This window comes from Oncorhynchus keta, chromosome 19 (assembly GCF_023373465.1).
Source record: "Oncorhynchus keta strain PuntledgeMale-10-30-2019 chromosome 19, Oket_V2, whole genome shotgun sequence".
Taxonomy (NCBI): Eukaryota; Metazoa; Chordata; class Actinopteri; order Salmoniformes; family Salmonidae; genus Oncorhynchus; species Oncorhynchus keta.
Window position 1 is genome coordinate 81845087 of NC_068439.1, and position 19770 is coordinate 81864856.

Genomic DNA, 19770 nt, shown 5'->3' on the forward strand with positions numbered 1-19770 from the left:
TTGCATGTACTTGCATGTGCTTGCATGCGTGTGCTTGCATGTACGCGCCCCTGTGTGTGGCTTAGTTAATTGCACAATGAAAAGCTGTTCACTCGTAATTAATTCCTCCCCTGTTCAAAACAAGATTGATCATGGAAAGCAAGCCATCCCACAGAACTCCATTTAAATATCTAACCTCTAAAAGTCTATGCTAACCAAAGTGGACAACAGCATTTAAATATCTAACCTCTAAAGTCTAAGCTAACCAAAGTGGACAACAGCATTTAAATATCTAACCCCTGAAGTCTAAACTAACTGAAGTGGACAACACCATTTAAATATCTAACCTCTAAAAGTCTAAACTAACCAAAGTGGACAACACCATTTAAATATCTAACCTCTAAAAGTCTAAACTAACCAAAGTGGACAACACCATATATCTAACCCCTAAAGTCTAAGCTAACCAAAGTGGACAACAGCATATATCTAACCCCTAAAGTCTAAGCTAACCAAAGTGGACAACACCATTTAAATATCTAACCCCTAAAGTCTAAGCTAACCAAAGTGGACAACACCAAATATCTAACCCCTAAAGTCTAAACTAACCAAAGTGGACAACACCATTTAAATATCTAACCCCTAAAGTCTAAGCTAACCAAAGTGGACAACAGCATTTAAATATCTAACCCCTAAAGTCTAAGCTAACCAAAGTGGACAACACCAAATATCTAACCCCTAAAGTCTAAGCTAACCAAAGTGGACCACACCATTGTGTTTGTGAGAGTCTTCCCTTTTCATAGAGGGGACTTAGTGTAGTTCGTACTGTGCAGACAGTCCTGTTGTATTGGTTATAGTGGAGATTTACCCTGTAGATTACCCTGTTGTATTGGTTTTAGTATAGATTACCCTGTAGATTATCCTGTTGTATTGGTTACAGTGTAGATTATCCTGTTGTATTGGTTTTAGTATAGATTACCCTGTAGATTATCCTGTTGTATTGGTTACAGTGTAGATTATCCTGTTGTATTGGTTATAGTGTAGATTACCCTGTAGATTATCCTGTTGTATTGGACAGTCCTGTGTAGATTATCCTGTTGTATTGGTTTTAGTATAGATTACCCTGTAGATTATCCTGTTGTATTGGTTACAGTGTAGATTATCCTGTTGTATTGGTTTTAGTATAGATTACCCTGTAGATTATCCTGTTGTATTGGTTACAGTGTAGATTATCCTGTTGTATTGGTTATAGTGTAGATTACCCTGTAGATTACCCTGTTGTATTGGTTATAGTGTAGATTACCCTGTTGTATTGGTTATAGTGTAGATTACCCTGTTGTATTGGTTATAGTGTAGATTACCCTGTAGATTACCCTGTTGTATTGGTTATAGTGCAGATTACCCTGTTGTATTGGTTATAGTGTAGATTACCCTGTTGTATTGGTTTTAGTGTAGATTACCCTGCAGACAGTCCTGTGTAGATTACCCTGTTGTATTGGTTTTAGCGTAGATTACCCTGTTGTATTGGTTATAGTGTAGATTACCCTGTTGTATTGGTTTTAGTGTAGATTACCCTGCAGATTACCCTGTTGTATTAGTTTTAGTGTAGATTACCCTGCAGATTACCCTGTTGTATTGGTTTTAGTGTAGATTACCCTGTTGTATTGGTTTTAGTGTAGATTACCCTACAGAGAGTCCTGTTGTATTGGTTTTAGTGTAGATTACCCTGCAGATGACCCTGTTGTATTGGTTATAGTGTAGATTACCCTGTTGTATTGGTTTTAGCGTAGATTACCCTGTTGTATTGGTTATAGTGTAGATTACCTTATTGTATTGGTTTTAGTGTAGATTACCCTGCAGATGACCCTGTTGTATTGGTTTTAGTGTAGATTACCCTACAGAGAGTCCTGTTGTATTGGTTTTAGTGTAGATTACCCTGTTGTATTGGTTTTAGTGTAGATTACCCTACAGAGAGTCCTGTTGTATTGGTTATAGTGTAGATTACCCTGTTGTATTGGTTATAGTGTAGATTACCCTGTTGTATTGGTTATAGTGTAGATTACCCTGCAGATGACCCTGTTGTATTGGTTTTAGTGAGCATGGCGCTACAGGGTAGTCCTGTTGATCCCCGGTTACCCATGTAGAATGTATGCACACATGACTGTAAGTCGTTTTGGATAAAAGCCTGCTAAATGATATATTATTTTATTATTATTATATTATAGAGAGTCCTGTTGTATTGGTTATAGTGTAGATTACCCTGTTGTATTGGTTATAGTGTAGATTATCCTACAGAGAGTCCTGTGTAGATTTAACTCGGCAGCTTCCTTTCCTATGTCCTACAACAGTGTTCTACATTTCGTTCCAAGGCTTATCCGTGGACGCTTTGACCTAGCTATCCCCTCTCTGTCTCTCTGTATTGTCAGTCCCATCGACCTTCTACACACCTCTCCTGTCCCCTGTATTGTCAGTCCCATCGACCTTCTACACACCTCTCCTGTCCCCTGTATTGTCAGTCTCATCGACCTTCTACACACCTCTCCTGTCCCCTGTATTGTCAGTCCCATCGACCTTCTACACACCTCTCCTGTCCCCTGTATTGTCAGCCGTCTAGAGATATCAGTCGATTCCACCGCACCAATCAGAGCGCATCAATGACCACGGTACCCTGAATGACAGTAACTTCCATTTCTGTTTACACAGTCCTGCCTTTTCATACTCTTTTATTGATCATGGACTAAGTCACAGAAGTGAAGGCGGTGGTTTCCCCTTGTTTTGCGTCTGACCCCAGTCAAGGCTCTACCAATCAGACCATCTGGTTATTTCCTCGTACGTACGTGTTGTCAATGGCTGCCAATACGTTGAGCGGGTACGGACTCGTCGTCACCGACGACGGCTAGAATACATACACGCTCCAACGGCTTCATCCAGAGGTCAATGGTTTCACGTGGGACGTTGTAGGAGGACCACCAAACCCAGTTGAATTACCTTGACCGTAATACACTTTATACGTGGTCTGTTCCACTGAAATGGAGATTACTAAACAACTATGGATCTACGCAGGACGGATGTACACAGTCCGCTCTGTCATCACGGGCGGCATCTGTGCCACAGAGGATGTATGTACACAGTCCGCTCTGTCATCACGGGCGGCATCTGTGCCACAGAGGACGGATGTACACAGTCCGCTCTGTCATCACGGGCGGCATCTGTGCCACAGAGGATGTATGTACTTGTCTGCTCTGTCATCACGGGCGGCATCTCCCTCCATTCTACCTGCACAACAATGACATACTTGCCGATGGCACTAAGTCGTCCTTGTGTCTCAGTGACAACTACCTTTCACGGAGTGTGACAGGTGCTCTGTACCTCCGCAATTACTTTTCAATTAGCAACGATGAGCATTTTGTCGTCGAGCGTGGCCTGCCCGCTATTTTACAGCCGCAGTGTCTTGGTCCATTAGCAGCTGTGTGTGTGTGTGTGTGTGTGTGTGTGTGTGTGTGTGTGTGTGTGTGTGTGTGTGTGTGTGTGTGTGTGTGTGTGTGTGTGCGTGCGTGCGTGCGTGCGTGTGTGTGTGTGCTGGATATGGGCACATAAACCATCTGGCGTGGCTCCTTAGGAGAGATAGCAGGCAGCACCACACTTAATGGAGTGAGAAAGTACAAGCTATTAACGCCACATTAACATAGTGTTAATAAGGTATGTGCTGCAATGGGCTGAGGACATTGGGGAACAAAGCACTGGTTGAGACAGAGAGTTGTCATATGAACAGGGAAGTCTAGAATGTTGTTTTGGCAAGGCTTTTGTTCCACCAATCAGAGAAAGACATTCTAAACCGGAACACTTATCAGTTTTTAAAAAGAATCCCAGTAGCTGGAAGCTTCATAACCGTCTTCAATCTCTTGCACGCTTTACAAAAAAAAAAGCCAGAAATCTGCAGAGATTATTTCAGGTTTTTTTAGCTAAAGTTCTGGTTGGAATGAAGTAGGATGTTATAGTAAACTGGCAGGATGTTCTTTTTTTAAATGGTTGCCTTTTCCCACTGTTTAATATATATATATTTAAAACATCTAAGTAGTACCACTGTTATTCTCTAATTCCACCCTGTTAGTTCCACTGATTATATTTATTAAGTTGTGTTAATTGTGGGGTTTATATTCTGTAGTCACGCTCATTACGTTAGAGGTTACACTGGCCTTCATTGGATAACAGGTCAATGAGACTGACGCACTTTTCTCTGATAAAACACATCGGTTTGTGACGAAAGTGTACACAAAGGCCCATTGGTTAAGCAAGCATGGAAACATCATAGACGCTGGTTAAAGCTACAAATGATGCCCTCGTCCTTTACTGTTTGATGACCTGTTCTTGATTAGAAACATTGGCTCATTGCGGTTTCGTAACCAACCCTGACAAAGAACGCAAAGAACTTAGTAGCAGGGAGTGCTTTACAAAAATACTCAATCATTTTACTTTTTGACCTTTATATAACCAGGCAAGTCAGTTAAGAACAAATTATTATTTTCAATGACGGCCTGGGAACAGTGGGTTGACTGCCTGTTCAGGGGCAGAACGATACATTGTAGAATAATAGTGAAGACATCACAACTATGAAATAACACATATGGAATCATGTAGTAACCAAAAAAGTGTTAAACAAATCAAAATATATTTTACATTTGAGATTCTTCAAAGTAGCCATCCTTTGCCTTGATGACAGCTTTGCACACTATGGGCATTCTCTCAACCAGATTCACCTGGAATGCTTTTCCAAAAGTCTTGAAGGAATTCCCACATATGCTGGGCCCTTGTTGGCTGCTTTTCCTTTACTCTGCGGAGTGTTCAGAGCCCGGACTTGAACCCGATTGAACATCTCTGGAGAGACCTGAAAATAGCCGTGCAGGGACGCTCTCCATCCAAGCTTAAGAGGATCTGCAGAGAAGAATGCAGAAACACCCCAAATACAGGTGTGCTAAGCTTGTGGCATCATACCCAAGGTTGTAAATACTGCCAAAGGTATTTTAACAAAGTACTGAGTAAAGGGTCTGAATACTCACGTGTATGTAAACATAAAAAATAAAAAAAGTTTTTGCTTTGACATGATAGGGTATTGTGATGTCATTAAGGGGTATTGTGATGTCATTAAGGGGTATTGCGATGTCATTATGGGGTATTGTGATGTCATTATGGGGTATTGTGTGTAGATTGATGAGGAAAAAAGGCTATTTAACCAAGTTTAGAATAAGGCTGTAACGTAACAAAACGTGGAAAAAGTCAAGGAGTCTGAATACTTTATGAATGCGCTGTATGTACATATCTACCTAAATTACCTCGTACCCCTGGACAGGGACTCGGTACTGGTATCCCGTCTGTATGGACAAGTTTTTACCTCGTACCCCTGGACAGGGACTCGGTACTGGTATCCCGTCTGTATGGACAAGTTTTTACCTCGTACCTCTGGACAGGGACTCGGTACTGGTATCACGTCTGTATGGACAAGTTTTTACCTCGTACCCCTGGACAGGGACTCGGTACTGCTATCCCGTCTGTATGGACAAGTTTTTACCTCGTACCTCTGGACAGGGACTCGGTACTGGTATCCCGTCTGTATGGACAAGTTTTTACCTCGTACCTCTGGACAGAGACTCGGTACTGGTATCCCGTCTGTATGGACAAGTTTTTACCTCGTACCTCTGGACAGGGACTCGGTACTGGTATCCCGTCTGTATGGTCAAGTCTTTACCTCGTACCTCTGGACAAGGACTCGGTACTGGTATCCCGTGTTTATGGTCAAGTCTTTACCTCGTACCCCTGGACAGGGACTCGGTACTGGTATCCCGTCTGTATGGTCAAGTCTTTACCTCGTACCTCTGGACAGAGACTCGGTACTGGTATCCCGTCTGTATGGTCAAGTCTTTACCTCGTACCTCTGGACAGGGACTCGGTACTGGTATCCCGTCTGTATGGTCAAGTCTTTACCTCGTACCTCTGGACAGGGACTCGGTACTGGTATCCCGTCTGTATGGTCAAGTCTTTACCTCGTACCTCTGGACAGGGACTCGGTACTGGTATCCCGTCTGTATGGTCAAGTCTTTACCTCGTACCTCTGGACAGGGACTCAGTACTGGTATCCCGTCTGTATGGACAAGTTTTTACCTCGTACCTCTGGACAGGGACTCGGTACTGGTATCCCGTCTGTATGGACAAGTTTTTACCTCGTACCTCTGGACAGGGACTCGGTACTGGTATCCCGTCTGTATGGACAAGTTTTTACCTCGTACCTCTGGACAGGGACTCGGTACTGGTATCCCGTCTGTATGGACAAGTTTTTACCTCGTACCTCTGGACAGGGACTCGGTACTGGTATCCCGTCTGTATGGACAAGTTTTTACCTCGTACCTCTGGACAGGGACTCGGTACTGGTATCCCGTCTGTATGGACAAGTTTTTACCTCGTACCTCTGGACAGAGACTCGGTACTGGTATCCCGTCTGTATGGTCAAGTTTTTACCTCGTACCTCTGGACAGGGACTCGGTACTGGTATCCCGTCTGTATGGACATTGTATATTTATTGTATATAGCCTGGTAACCCCTGTATGGTCATTTTTATTTATTGTATATAGCTGGACAGGGACTCGGTACTGGTATCCCGTCTGTATGGACATTGTATATTTATTGTATATAGCCTGGTAACCCCTACTCATTGTGTATTTATTGTATATAGCCTAGTAATCGGTACTCATTGTGTATTTATTGTATATAGCCTAGTAATCGCTACTCATTGTGTATTTATTGTATATGGCCTAGTAATCGTTACTCATTGTGTATTTATTGTATATAGCCTGGTAACCGCTACTCATTGTGTATTTATTGTATATAGCCTAGTAATCGTTACTCATTGTGTATTTATTGTATATAGCCTGGTAACCGCTACTCATTGTGTATTTATTGTATATAGCCTAGTAATCGCTACTCATTGTGTATTTATTGTATATAGCCTGGTAACCGCTACTCATTGTGTATTTATTGTCTATAGCCTGGTAACCACTACTCATTGTGTCTTTATTGTCTATAGCCTGGTAACCCCTACTCATTGTGTATTTATTGTATATAGCCTAGTAATCGTTACTCATTGTGTATTTATTGTATATAGCCTGGTAACCGCTACTCATTGTGTATTTATTCCTTGTGTTATTATCTTTCTAATATGTCTCTCTCTGTATTGTCAAAGGGCCCGTGAGGAAGCATGTCACCGTTAGTCTACACCTGTTGTTTACCAGGCATGTGACAAATGAACTAGTTTCTGATTTGATTTTGTTGGCTGACGTATATAGAGGATAAACAGTTGTCTGACCTAATTAGAGGATGGACATTCCTTAGTTGGCTGATATAGTCTAGTAATGGACATTCCTCATTGGCTGATTTAATTGTAGATGGACATTCCTTCAGTTGGCTGATTTATTGTTATAGGATGGACATTCCTTCATTGGCTGATTTAATTAGAGGATGGACATTCCTTAGTTGGCTGACCTTGTTAGAGGATGGACATTCCTTAGTTGACTGACCTAATTAGAGGATGGACATTCCTTAGTTGGCTGACCTAATTAGAGGATGGACATTCCTTAGTTGGCTGACCAAATTAGAGGATGGACATTCCTTAGTTCGCTGACCTAATTAGAGGATGGACATTCTTAGTTGGCTGACCAAATTAGAGGATGGACATTCCTTAGTAACCTGACCAAATTAGAGGATGGACATTCCTTAGTTGGCTGACTCAAATTAGATTTATGGTACATTCCTAGTAACCCCTGATCAAATTAGAGGATGGACATTCCTTAGTTGGCTGACCAAATTAGAGGATGGACATTCCTTAGTTGGCTGACTCATTGTGGATGGACATTCCTTAATTGGCTAACCTAATTAGAGGATGGACATTTTAGTTGTATACCAAATTAGAGGATGGACATTCCTTAGTTGGCTGACCAAATTAGAGGATAGACATTCCTTAGTTGGCTGACCTAATTAGAGGATGGACATTCCTTAGTTGGCTGATCAAATTAGAGGATGGACATTCCTTAGTTGGCTGACCAAATTAGAGGATGGACATTCCTTAGTTGGCTGACCAAATTAGAGGATGGACATTCCTTAGTTGGCTGACCTAATTAGAGGATGGACATTCCTTAGTTGGCTGACCAAATTAGAGGATGGACATTCCTTAGTTGGCTGACCAAATTAGAGGATGGACATTCCTTGTATATGACCTAATTAGAGGATGGACATTCCTTAGTTGGTTGACCAAATTAGAGGATGGACATTCCTTAGTTGGCTGACTAATTAGAGGATGGATTCCTTATTGGCTGACCAAATTAGAGGATGGACATTCTTTCATTGGCTGATTTAATTAGAGGATGGACATTCCTTAGTTGGCTGACCTAATTAGAGGATGGACATTCCTTATTTGCCTGACCTAATTAGAGGATGGACATTCCTTAGTTGGCTGACCAAATTAGAGGATGGACATTCTTTAGTTGGCTGACCAAATTAGTGGATGGACATTCCTTAGTTGGCTGACCTAATTAGATGATGGACATTCCTTATTTGGCTGACCTAATTAGAGGATGCCTTTATTTGGCTGACCTAATTAGAGGATGGACATTCCTTAGTTGGCTGACCTAATTAGCCTGGTTCCTTAGTTTGACCTATTTAGAGCATGGACATTCCTTAGTTGGCTGACCTAATTAGAGGATGGATTCCTTGTTGGCTGACCTAATTAGAGGATGAACATTCCTTAGTTGGCTGACCTAATTAGAAGGATGGACATTCCTTAGTTGGCTGACCTAATTAGAGGATGGGCATTCCTTAGTTGGCTGACCTAATTAGAGGATGGACATTCCTTAGTTGGCTGACCTAATTAGAGGATGGACATTCCTTAGTTGGCTGACCTAATTAGAGGATGGACATTCCTTAGTTGGCTGACCTAATTAGAGGATGGACATTCCTTATTTGGCTGACCAAATTAGAGGATGGACATTCTTTAGTTGGCTGACCAAATTAGAGGATGGACATTCCTTAGTTGGCTGACCTAATTAGAGGATGGACATTCCTTAGTTGGCTGACCAAATTAGAGGATGGACATTCCTTAGTTGGCTGACCTAATTAGAGGATGGACATTCCTTATTTGGCTGACCAAATTAGAGGATGGACATTCTTTAGTTGGCTGACCAAATTAGAGGATGGACATTCCTTAGTTGGCTGACCTAATTAGAGGATGGACATTCCTTATTTGCCTGACCTAATTAGAGGATGGACATTCCTTAGTTGGCTGACCAAATTAGAGGATGGACATTCTTTAGTTGGCTGACCAAATTAGAGGATGGACATTCCTTAGTTGGCTGACCTAATTAGAGGATGGACATTCCTTATTTGGCTGACCTAATTAGAGGATGGACATTCCTTATTTGGCTGACCTAATTAGAGGATGGACATTCCTTAGTTGGCTGACCTAATTAGAGGATGGACATTCCTTAGTTGGCTGACCTAATTAGAGGATGGACATTCCTTAGTTGGCTGACCTAATTAGAGGATGGACATTCCTTAGTTGGCTGACCTAATTAGAGGATGGACATTCCTTAGTTGGCTGACCTAATTAGAAGGATGGACATTCCTTAGTTGGCTGACCTAATTAGAGGATGGGCATTCCTTAGTTGGCTGACCTAATTAGAGGATGGACATTCCTTAGTTGGCTGACCTAATTAGAGGATGGACATTCCTTAGTTGGCTGACCTAATTAGAGGATGGACATTCCTTAGTTGGCTGACCTAATTAGAGGATGGACATTCCTTAGTTGGCTGACCTAATTAGAGGATGGACATTCCTTATTTGGCTGACCAAATTAGAGGATGGACATTCTTTAGTTGGCTGACCAAATTAGAGGATGGACATTCCTTAGTTGGCTGACCTAATTAGAGGATGGACATTCCTTATTTGGCTGACCTAATTAGAGGATGGACATTCCTTAGTTGGCTGACCAAATTAGAGGATGGACATTCTTTAGTTGGCTGACCAAATTAGAGGATGGACATTCCTTAGTTGGCTGACCTAATTAGAGGATGGACATTCCTTATTTGGCTGACCTAATTAGAGGATGGACATTCCTTAGTTGGCTGACCAAATTAGAGGATGGACATTCTTTAGTTGGCTGACCAAATTAGAGGATGGACATTCCTTAGTTGGCTGACCTAATTAGAGGATGGACATTCCTTAGTTGGCTGACCTAATTAGAGGATGGACATTCCTTATTTGGCTGACCTAATTAGAGGATGGACATTCCTTAGTTGGCTGACCTAATTAGAGGATGGACATTCCTTAGTTGGCTGACCTAATTAGAGGATGGACATTCCTTAGTTGGCTGACCTAATTAGAGGATGGACATTCCTTAGTTGGCTGACCTAATTAGAGGATGGACATTCCTTATTTGGCTGACCTAATTAGAGGATGGACATTCCTTAGTTGGCTGACCTAATTAGAGGATGAACATTCCTTAGTTGGCTGACCTAATTAGAAGGATGGACATTCCTTAGTTGGCTGACCTAATTAGAGGATGGACATTCCTTAGTTGGCTGACCTAATTAGAGGATGGACATTCCTTAGTTGGCTGACCAAATTAGAGGATGGACATTCCTTAGTTGGCTGACCAAATTAGAGGATGGACATTCCTTAGTTGGCTGACCAAATTAGAGGATGGACATTCCTTAGTTGGCTGACCTAATTAGAGGATGGACATTCCTTAGTTGGTTGTGTAGTCCAAATGTACAGACACAAACATACACCCAGTCATTTAGTAGAGCAGCCAACCAGAACCAGATGAATTCATCCTACAAAAATCCTCCTCATATAGCGATCGATTCCCTATCAGGGCAGATGTGAGTGTCGGAGACGAGAAGAAGGTGAATTCAACGTAAGACATAATAAGCATCAGAGTCTGAACAGATTCTATGCCAGCCCCCTAAAACGTCAGCAGAGACGACGCCGTCACTCGTTACAACTCGTCTCATTTTGGTGAACCAGTCTTCTCGCCACAACTTTCTCCAGAGAAACCTTTTCCCAGAGTCAGTCCCTCTGGTTGCCTATAGATGGTGCTCACCTCATTTTGACCAGCAGAGGCCTCCTCAGAAGCTGTCCATCACTGAGTGCCACTGACTGTGAAATGCAGAGAGAGAGAGAGAGAGAGAGAGAGAGAGAGAGAGAGAGAGAGAGAGAGAGAGAGAGAGAGAGAGAGAGAGAGAGAGAGAGAGAGAGAGAGAGAGAGGAGAGAGAGAGAGAGAGAGAGAGAATGAGAGAGAGAGAGAGGAGAGACAGAGAGAGAGGGAGAGAGAGAGAGAGAGAGAGAGAGAGAGAGAGAGAGAGAGAGAGAGAGAGAGAGAGAGAGAGAAAGACCTTTATCTGTCCTTGAGCCAGCCAACAGATTGGAGAGAGAGAGAGAGAGAGAGAGGAGAAGAAAATAGTAGATTCAGCATTCAGATTCACCAGACGACCTCAACGCCTGGAAGATATAAGTCATGACCTCCTCCTTCAATGTTTATACACTGAGCATATTGATGGTCTCCTTTCTCATTTTATGATGGTCTCCTCCATTGACTCTCTCCTGGTGTATCTGCATCTCCTCGCGGTCAATGAGTTCTGGGTTCAACACCCTTCTGGGTTCAACACCCTTCTGGGTTCAACACCCTTCTGGGTTCAACACCCTTCTGGGTTCAACACCCTTCTGGGTTCAACACCCTTCTGGGTTCAACACCCTTCTGGGTTCAACACCCTTCTGGGTTCAACACCCTTCTGAGTTCAACACCCTTCTGGGTTCAACATCTGGGTTCAACACCCTTCTGGGTTCAACACCCTTCTGGGTTCAACACCCTTCTGGGTTCAACACCCTTCTGGGTTCAACACCCTTCTGGGTTCAACACCCTTCTGGGTTCAACACCCTTCACCGGGGGCATATGCCTCCCGTGAGATTTCTTTCAATAAATAGTTTCTGGTGAATTTCTTGATCTGATTTGGTCCAATTATTATTAGGTATTTTCTGCTTTGCTCTTTTTCTTCTTTTTTTTGAAGGCCAAACCCATCATGTAATCTGCAGCGGTCTAAGGCACTGCATCTCAGGCGTCACGACAAACACCCTGGTTCGAATCCAGGCTGTATCACAACCGGCCGGTGTAGGCCGTCATTTTAAATAAGAATTAGTTCTTAACTGACTTGCCTATTTAAATAAAGGTTAAATAAAATAATAAAATATATACATAATATATACACATCTGCAAAACCACAGCTTCTGAGGACCTGGCCGAACCTAAGCCTAATTAGGGGTGGGGGATCCAATCGTAAAATAAGAAAATGAGTATCACTGTGTGGTTTAAAGGCACCCCTTTAAATGAGTGGATTCAACTATTTCAGCCAGACCTGTTGATGACAGGTGTATAACATCGAGCACACAGCCATGCAATCTCCATAGACAAACATTGGCAGTAGAATGACCTTACTGAAGAGCTCAGTGACTTTCAACGTGACACCGTCATAGGATGCCACCTTTCCAAGGGTACTTAACTCTGCTGTCTTACCCCCTTTCATCCAAATTGATGTCCTGTGTGTTCTTATCGAAGTGCTAGATGTGCTTGTTGTATTAAGTTTTATGTTTTACATTTGGGTTGTGTAAATGATGGTTTATTTTATTTCCTTTGTAAAATTTCTGCCCTGCTAGAGCCTCTCCGGTCAACTGTAAGTGCTGTTATGGTGAAGTGGAAACATCTAGGAGCAACTACACTTAAAATAAGGGCTGTGTTTCGTGTAGGCTCACCCTGGCATGGAGCAACAACGGCTCAGCCGCGAAGTGGTAGGCCACACAAGCTCCCGGAAACGCACGTAACATGTAAATATCGTCTGTCCTCGGTTGCAACAGTTCCAAACTGCCTCTGGAAGCAACTTCAGTAAAATAACGCTTCATCGGGAGGAAACAGGCCACACACAAGCCCTAAAATCCCCATGATGCCAAGCGTCTGCTGGAGTGGTGTAAAGACACTTGACTCTGGAGCAGTGGAAATGTGTTCTCTGGAGTGATGAATCACGCTTCACCATCTGGCAGTCAGACGGACAAATCTGGGTTTGGCGGATGCCAGGAAAATGCTACCTGCCCCAATGGAGAGTGCTGGCTGTACAGTTTATAAGGGTCCGGGGCAGGTTTTCATGGTTCTGACCCCTTAGTCCCAGTGAAGGGAAATCTTAACGCTACAGCATACAATGACATCCTATACGATTCTGTGCTTCCAACTTTGCGGCAACAGTTTGGGGAAGACCCTTTCCTTGTTTCAGCATGACAATTCCCCCGTGTATAAAGCGAGGTCCATACAGATAATGGTTTGTCGAGATCGGTGTGGAAGAACTTGACTGGCCTGCACGGTGCCCTGACCTCAACCCAATCGAATGGGATGAATTGGAACACTGACTGCGAGCCTAATCACCCCCAACATCAGTCCCTGACCTCACCAATACACTGGTGGCTGAATGGAAGAAAGTCCCTGCAGCAATGTTGCAACATCTAGTGGAAAGCCTTCCCAGAAGAGTGGAGGCTGTTATAGCAGCAATGTTCCAACATCTAGTGGAAAGCCTTCCCAGAAGAGTGGAGGCTGTTATAGCAGCAATGTTCCAACATCTAGTGGAAAGCCTCCCCAGAAGAGTGGAGGCTGTTATAGCAGCAATGTTCCAACATCTAGTGGAAAGCCTCCCCAGAAGAGTGGAGGCCGTTATAGCAGCAATGTTCCAACATCTAGTGGAAAGCCTTCCCAGAAGAGTGGAGGCCGTTATAGCAGCAATGTTCCAACATCTAGTGGAAAGCCTTCCCAGAAGAGTGGAGGCTGTTATAGCAGCAATGTTCCAACATCTAGTGGAAAGCCTTCCCAGAAGAGTGGAGGCCGTTATAGCAGCAATGTTCCAACATCTAGTGGAAAGCCTCCCCAGAAGAGTGGAGGCTGTTATAGCAGCAATGTTCCAACATCTAGTGGAAAGCCTCCCCAGAAGAGTGGAGGCTGTTATAGCAGCAATGTTCCAACATCTAGTGGAAAGCCTCCCCAGAAGAGTGGAGGCTGTTATAGCAGCAATGTTCCAACATCTAGTGGAAAGCCTCCCCAGAAGAGTGGAGGCCGTTATAGCAGCAATGTTCCAACATCTAGTGGAAAGCCTTCCCAGAAGAGTGGGGGCCGTTATAGCAGCAATGTTCCAACATCTAGTGGAAAGCCTTCCCAAAATAGTGGAGGCTGTTATAGCAGCAATGTTCCAACATCTAGTGGAAAGCCTTCCCAGAAGAGTGGAGGCCGTTATAGCAGCAATGTTCCAACATCTAGTGGAAAGCCTTCCCAGAAGAGTGGGGGCCGTTATAGCAGCAATGTTCCAACATCTAGTGGAAAGCCTTCCCAGAAGAGTGGAGGCTGTTATAGCAGCAAAGGGGGGACCAACTCCATATTAATGCCCATGATTTTTGAAATGAGATGTTCGACAAGCAGGTGTCCACATACTTTTGGTCATATAGTGTATGTATAAAAAAAAAATGGTTTGGAGACAAAATATATCATATAATATAAAAAAATACAGTGGTTTGATTCATCCTGAAAGTTGTCATATTCATGTTCAATCCATGAAAGGTGGAAAGAAGTTTACAGTAGGGGTTCAAACCTAACCTAGTAAACTATAGTCCTGTAAATCTACCCTGATTCTCACTAATCATGGAACTGTAATGACAACAGTCTAGTCGTGGTGAACTGTGTGTCCGGCTCCAAGTTTAACCTACTTCGTGCGGTCTGAGTTCCATAGTGATTCAAATAGGCTACTTGTCCTAAATTATTTGTACAATGTTAACTTAATGTGAACAACTACACAGACGTTTACAGAGGAATGAAAGCTAAACGGAATGGAATGATGCAACAAATGTAAACTACTGTCACGCCCTGGCCATAGCTGGTGCATGATATCTAAGGAAGTCTTGAGGTTTTGCTCAAGCCTGAGGTAGAGTATATCATGACAAGCTGTAAACTACTGTCACGCCCTGGCCATAGAGTGGCTTTTTATTCTCTATTTTGGTTATAGGCCAGGGTGTGACTAGGGGTGGGCGTTCTATGTTCTTTTTTCTATGTTTTGTATTTCGATGTGTTTGGCCCGGTGTGGTTCTCAATCAGGGACAGCTGCTGTCTGTCAGTTGTCTCTGATTGAGAACCATACTTAGCCTTTTCCCACCTGTGTTTTGTGGGTAATTATTTTTCCGTTTGTGTTCGTGTGCACCGCGGTTGCGTCACGTTCTTTGCTGTTTACGTTTTGTTGTTTTGGTTTGTTTCGGTTTCACTTTCATTTAATAAAGATGTGGAACTACACGCACGCTGCGCCTTGGTCGATTTATGACAGGGAGTTTGAGGATAGCGAGCGTGACAACTACACATGTAAGAAAACGAACAGCCAAGTGACAGCTATAAATGTATGTGAGTTTTACTGACGGTGGCTCCCGATAGGCTAATATTTAACATGACATAGAAGACTATAGAAGACTTTAGTTCAGCCCTACAGAAGACTATAGTTCAGCCCTACAGAAGACTATAGTTCAGCCCTACAGAAGACTATAGCTGGGTTCAGCCCTACAGAAGACTATAGTTCAGCCCTACAGAAGACTATAGTTCAGCCCTACAGAAGACTATAGTTCAGCCCTACAGAAGACTATAGTTCAGCCCTACAGAAGACTATAGTTCAGCCCTACAGAAGACTATAGTTCAGCCCTACAGAAGACTATAGTTCAGCCCTACAGAAGACTATAGTTCAGCCCTACAGAAGACTATAGTTCAGCCCTACAGAAGACTATAGTTCAGCCCTACAGAAGACTATAGTTTCAGCCCTACAGAAGACTATAGTTCAGCCCTACAGAAGACTATAGCTGGGTTCAGCCCTACAGAAGACTATAGCTGGGTTCAGCCCTACAGAAGACTATAGTTCAGCCCTACAGAAGACTATAGCTGGGTTCAGCCCTACAGAAGACTATAGCTGGGTTCAGCCCTACAGAAGACTATAGCTGGGTTCAGCCCTACAGAAGACTATAGCTGGGTTCAGCCCTACAGAAGACTATAGCTGGGTTCAGCCCTACAGAATACTATAGCTGGGTTCAGCCCTACAGAAGACTATAGCTTGGGTCTCCAAATTTCATCCACATTAATTACGAATAACGGCCCAGGTCTTTGTATCCTATTTCACTGTGGAAAAAGGCCTGCAATACATCTCACGTTGATTTGATTTTCAGCTTTCTTCCATATGACTGGTTTCACATTAATCTCCAGGGATTATAAGGAATAATCATCTCAAACAGTTGCTTTGTGTATTATCAATAGCTGTTATCAATAGCTGTTATCAATAGATGTTATCAATAGCTGTTATCAATAGATGTTATCAATAGCTGTTATCAATAGATGTTATCAATAGATGTTATCAATTGATGTTATCAATAGCTGTTATGTTATCAATAGCTGTTATCAATTGATGTTATCAATAGCTGTTATCAATAGCTGTTATCAATAGCTGTTATCAATTGCTGTTATCAATAGCTGTTATCAATAGATGTTATCAATTGCTGTTATCAATAGATGTTATCAATTGTTGTTATCAATAGATGTTATCAATTGCCGTTATCAATAGCCGTTATCAATAGCCGTTATCAATAGATGTTATCAATAGATGTTATCAATTTATATTTAAAAAACGGGTTATTTCCGTTATTTCTATTGGAAAATATAAAGAAGATGCTTTTCCACTTGGAACCGGTAGGTAAATAGATACTGTTACTATGGGGATGACTAGCTAGCTAAGTAGTTTGTCCTTGTCCATGGTTTTCCCACATGTAAAGGTGGTGGAATTATGAGGGAATGAATTCAAGGTCAGAATATGGTGTATCTGTAGACACGCCTCCAACACACCTTCATTAATATGGTGTATCTGTAGACACGCCTCCAACACACCTTAATTAATATACTGTATCTGTAGACACGCCTCCAACACACCTTCATTAATATTGTGTATCTGTAGACACGCCTCCAACACACCTTCATTAATACGGTGTATCTGTAGACACGCCTCCAACACACCTTAATTAATATGGTGTATCTGTAGACACGCCTCCAACACACCTTCATTAATATGGTGTATCTGTAGACACGCCTCCAACACACCTTCATTAATATGATGTATCTGTAGACACGCCTCCAACACACCTTCATTAATATGGTGTATCTGTAGACACGCCTCCAACACACCTTCATTAATATGGTGTATTTGTAGACACGCCTCCAACACACCTTCATTAATATGGTGTATCTGTAGACACGCCTCCAACACACCTTCATTAATATGGTGTATCTATAGACACGCCTTCAACACACCTTCATTAATATGGTGTATTTGTAGACACGCCTCCAATACACCTTGATTTAGTCGATCTCCACAAATAACGACTAGCAGGTAAATAGCAGGTGAATAGCAGGTGAATAGCGGGTGAATAGCAGGTGAACAGTGGTGAATAGCAGGTGAATAGCAGGTGAATAGCGGGTGAATAGCAGGTGAACAGCGGGTGAATAGTGGGTGAATAGTGGTGAATAGCAGGTGAATAGCGGGTGAATAGTGGGTAGCCGAGCGGAAATGGAGGAAAACTCGCCTCCCTGCGGACCTGGCATCCTTTCGCTCCCTCCTCTCTACATTTTCCTCTTCTGTCTCTGCTGCTAAAGCCACTTTCTACCACTCTAAATTCCAAGCTTCTGCCTCTAACCCTAGGAAGCTCTTTGCCACCTTCTCCTCCCTCCTGAATCCTCCTCCTCCCCCTCCTCCCTCTCTGCAGATGACTTTGTCAACCATTTTGAAAAGAAGGTCGACGACATCCGATCCTCGTTTGCTAAGTCAAACGACACCGCTGGTTCTGCTCACACTGCCCTACCCTGTGCTCTGACCTCTTCTCCCCTCTCTCCAGATGAAATCTCGCGTCTTGTGACGGCCGGCCGCCCAACAACCTGCCCGCTTGACCCTATCCCCTCCTCTCTTCTCCAGACCATTTCCGGAGACCTTCTCCCTTACCTCACCTCGCTCATCAACTCATCCCTGACCGCTGGCTACGTCCCTTCCGTCTTCAAGAGAGCGTGTGAGTTGCACCCCTTCTGAAAAAACCTACACTCGATCCCTCCGATGTCAACAACTACAGACCAGTATCCCTTCTTTCTTTCTCTCCAAAACTCTTGAACGTGCCGTCCTTGGCCAGCTCTCCCGCTATCTCTCTCAGAATGACCTTCTTGATCCAAATCAGTCAGGTTTCAAGACTAGTCATTCAACTGAGACTGCTCTTCTCTGTATCACGGAGGCGCTCCGCACCGCTAAAGCTAACTCTCTCTCCTCTGCTCTCATCTTTCTAGACCTATCGGCTGCCTTCGATACTGTGAACCATCAGATCCTCCTCTCCACCCTCTCCGAGTTGGGCATCTCCGGCGCGGCCCACGCTTGGATTGCGTCCTACCTGACAGGTCGCTCCTACCAGGTGGCGTGGCGAGAATCTGTCTCCTCACCCCCGCTCTCACCACTGGTGTCCCCAGGGCTCTGTTCTAGGCCCTCTCCTATTCTCACTATACACCAAGTCACTTGGCTCTGTCATAACCTCACATGGTCTCTCCTATCATTGCTATGCAGACGACACACAATTAATCTTCTCCTTTCCCCCTTCTGATGACCAGGTGGCGAATCGCATCTCTGCATGTCTGGCAGACATATCAGTGTGGATGACGGATCACCACCTCAAGCTGAACCTCGGCAAGACGGAGCTGCTCTTCCTCCCAGGGAAGGACTGCCCGTTCCATGATCTCGCCATCACGGTTGACAACTCCATTGTGTACTCCTCCCAGAGCGCTAAGAACCTTGGCGTGATCCTGGACAACACCCTGTCGTTCTCAACTAACATCAAGGCGGTGGCCCGTTCCTGTAGGTTCATGCTCTACAACATCAGCAGAGTACGACCCTGCCTCACACAGGAAGCGGCGCAGGTCCTAATCCAGGCACTTGTCATCTCCCGTCTGGATTACTGCAACTCGCTGTTGGCTGGGCTCCCTGCCTGTGCCATTAAACCCCTACAACTCATCCAGAACGCCGCAGCCCGTCTGGTGTTCAACCTTCCCAAGTTCTCTCACGTCACCCCGCTCCTCCGCTCTCTCCACTGGCTTCCAGTTGAAGCTCGCATCCTCTACAAGACCATGGTGCTTGCCTACGGAGCTGTGAGGGGAACGGCACCTCAGTACCTCCAGGCTCTGATCAGGCCCTACACCCAAACAAGGGCACTGCGTTCATCCACCTCTGGCCTGCTCGCCTCCCTACCACTGAGGAAGTACAGTTCCCGCTCAGCCCAGTCAAAACTGTTCGCTGCTCTTGCCCCCAATGGTGGAACAAACTCCCTCACGACAGCGGAGTCAATCACCACCTTCCGGAGACACCTGAAACCCCACCTCTTTAAGGAATACCTAGGATAGGATAAGTAATCCTTCTCACCCCCCTTTTAAGATTTAGATGCACTATTGTAAAGTGACTGTTCCACTGGATGTCATAAGGTGAATGCACCAATTTGTAAGTCGCTCTGGATAAGAGCGTCTGCTAAATGACTTAAATGTAAATGTAAATGTGAATAGCAGGTGAATAGCGGGTGAATAGCAGGTGAATAGCGGGTTAACAGCAGGTGAATAGCAGGTGAATAGTGGT